At 36.4% G+C, this 3,511-nt stretch overlaps 1 pseudogene; it reads right to left on the bottom strand.

Moving 5' to 3' along the window:
• Positions 1 to 478: 478 nt before the first annotated feature.
• Positions 479 to 963, bottom strand: LOC101398707 (large ribosomal subunit protein uL23 pseudogene; annotated as a pseudogene).
• Positions 964 to 3,511: the final 2,548 nt, after the last annotated feature.

The raw sequence follows: 3,511 nt of genomic DNA on the forward strand, positions 1-3,511 counted from the left end.
TCTTTTTTCTTGTGATGAGGACTTTTAAGATTTACTCTCATAGCAACTTTCAAATATACAATACTTTCAAATATGCAAGTATTATTAACTAGTCACCATACTGTACAGCACAACTCCACGACTTATTTATCTTATGACTGGAACTTTGTATCTTTTGAGCCCATTCATCCATTCTGCCCACCTCCTACTCTGCCTCTACATTTGGCAACCACCAATCTGTTTTTTGTATCTATGACCTTGGTTTTTTGTTTGTTTGTTTGCATTATTTTTAGATTCCACATACATAAGTGAGATTGTACAGTATTTGTCTTTCTCTGTCTGACATTTCACTTAGCATAATGCCATGAAGGTCCATCTATGTTGTTGCAAATGGTAAGATTTCATTCTTTCTTATAGCAGAATGGTATCCCATCGTATATATATACCATATCTTCTTATTTTTTTTTTTAATAGTGAAAAAACTTGTATTTAGAATTAGCCAGCTGGACTCAGTTTAGATGATCCCAATTTTGTTGGCAACATCCAAATCATCATAGTCAGGAGTCAGTCGAACACATGCCTTCTTCTCTCCATCAGGCCTAATCAGGGTGTTGACCTTGGCTACGTCAGTGTCATAGAGCTTCTTTACAGCCTGTTTGATCTGGTGTTTGTTGGCCTTGACATCCACAATGAACACAAGTGTGTTGTTGTCTTCTATCTTCTTCATGGCTGATTCCCTGGTCAGGGGGAACTTGATGATGGCATAATGGTCAAGCTTGTTTCTCCTAGGGGCGCTCTTCTGAGGATATTTGGGTTGCCTTCAGAGCCGCAGTGTCTTGGGGTGTCGGAAGGTGGGTGATGTGCGGATCTTCTTTTTTTTGTGGCTGTGGACGCCTTTTAGCACTGCTTTCTTGGCCTTCAAAGCCTTTGCTTTGGCTTCGGCTTTGGGAGGGCTGGGGCTTCCTTCTTCACTTTCGGCTCCATCTTCATGAAACAAAGCATACCATATCTTCTTTATCCATTCATCCTTCAATGGACACTTAGGTTGTTTCCACGTCGAGGCTGTTGTAAATAATGCTGCAATGAACATGGTGGTGCAGATATCATTTCAGTATGTGTTTTTTATTTTTTTGGGTAAATACCCAGAAGTTGAATTGCTGGATTATATGGTAGTTCTAATTTTTTGGGGGGGTGGGGAGGGGGAAGCTTCATACTGGTTTCCATAGTGGCTGCACCAATTTACATCCCCACCAACAGTACACGAGGGTTTCCTTTTCTCCACACCCTCATCAACACTTGTTATTTTTTGTCTTTTGATAATAGCCATTCCAACAGGTGTGAGGTGATATCTCATTGTGGTTTTGATTTGAATTTCCCTGATGATTAGTGGTGTTGAGTATCTTTTCACATACCTGTTGGCCATCTGCATGTCTTCTTTGGAAAAATGTCTATTCAGATCCTCTGCCCATTTTTCAATTGGATTGTTTGGTTTTTTGCTATTGAGTTGTATGAGTTCTTTGTATATTTTGAATATTAGCCCCTTATAAGATTTGATTTTCAAATATTTTCTCTCATTCAGTAGGTTGCCTTTTCATTTTGTTGATGATTTCCTTGGCTGTGCAGAAGCTTTTAGTTTGATGTGGTCCCACATTATTTTTGCTTTAGTTGCCTTTGCTTTTGGTGTCAAATCCAAAAAATCATCACCAAGAACAACATCAAGGAGCTTCCTACCTATGTTTTCTGCTAGAAGTTTTATGGTTTTGAGTCTAATGTTCAAGTCTTTAATTCATTTTGAGGTGATCGTGTGTGTATAGTGTAAGATAGTGGTCTAGTTTCATTCTTTTGCATGTTACTGTCCAGTTTTCCCAACACCACTTGCTGAAGAGACCGTCTTTTCCCCATTGTATATTCTTGACTCTTTTGACATAAATTAATTGAACACATATACGTGGGTTTATTTCTAGGCTCTTTATTCTGTTCCACTGATTTATGCATCTGTTTTTATGTCAAAACCATACTGTTTTAGCTTTATCATATAGTGTGTAATCAGGGAGCATAATGCCTCCAGCTTTGTTCTTTTCTCAAGATTGCTTTGGTTATGCAGGGTCTTTTCTGGTTCCAAACACATTTTAGGATTGTTTGTTCCATTTCTGTGAAAAATGCCATTGGAATTTTGATAGAGATTGCATCGAATCTATAGATTGCTTTGGGTAATATGGACATTTTAACAGTATTAATTTTTCCAATCCATTAATATGAAACACCTTTCCATTTATTTGTGTCTTCTTCAATTTCTTTCGTAAATGTCTTATAGATTTACTTTTACTGTAATAATATTTAAATAAACTAGTAAATTGATTTTATACTATATTTTGAAATATGTAATTTTGTTAAATATGATTATTTTCAACAGAATATGACATATTTGTAAAGTCTACAGGAGAGTTTCTCAGCCTCAACATTAGGGACATTTTGCATTGTGCATGTTAGCGGCATCCCTGGCCTCTACCCACTAGAAGCCAGTAGCATCTCCTCCCCATAGTCATTTTAATGCAAAATAATTCCAGACATTTGCAAACATCCACGCGGGGGACAAAATCACCCCCAGTTTTGAATCAGTGGTATAAAAAATAATGATGAAATTAACACCAGTACCCTCCACCATCCAGCCCAAGAAATGTGCCATTGCCATCACCTTGAATCCCCCATCTATCTCTCTCAGCTTTGTTACTTTTCCTCACAAATCAGAAGAAACCAGCCTCTTGAATTCTCTGTCTTTATTATCTTAATTTTATCCATAGCTGTTTTGTGGTTTTTCGCCCATTTGTTCATTTTCAAACATATTTCTTAATTGTGTATGTTATTATAATTTATAAATATTGAATCACACTATGTGTAATATTCTCTGACTTGCTATCTTCAGTTAATATTATTTTCCTGACATGTAACCATTGATAAGTGTGGCTAGACTTAATTGATTTGCATTTCTGCATAGTTTTACACAGTATGAATATACCATAACTTATTCATTCTTTCTACAATAGACACTTGAATTGTTTCTAGTTTTTTGGTGTTATAAGTAATGTACCTAGGAACAATTTTGCCCTTACATATTGATAAACGTTGGCGGGGGTGTTTTCTTGGCTCTCAGAAAACTCAGAATGTGATTCTGGCCTCAGTTGAAGAAAGAATATTTTGCTTGTTTCTGCTGGTGTGACTCCATTCCTCAGTCTTTATTATTTTGGGGGGATCTAATAGATTTGCTTCTCTAGAAACAACCTTTCTCATTTGTAGAGATGCACAGTGCAAATAATGATTTGAGGAAACTCCTACGTTCTTAGAATGTAACATTACAGGTTTCCGCCACTATTTGAAAGTATAGCATTCCTATGAAATTCTTCTTAAGCCAAAATGGCATAAAGTGAAGAAGCAATTACCATTAATTTATATGGGAAAAATTTTTGAGCGTTCCCAGACCCAAAATAATCTACCAAATCACACCAAATAACACATATAGAACCTAAAAGAACAC

Source organism: Ceratotherium simum, chromosome 1, assembly GCF_057802395.1.
Source record: "Ceratotherium simum simum isolate JZ-2026a chromosome 1, ASM5780239v1, whole genome shotgun sequence".
NCBI lineage: Eukaryota > Metazoa > Chordata > Mammalia > Perissodactyla > Rhinocerotidae > Ceratotherium > Ceratotherium simum.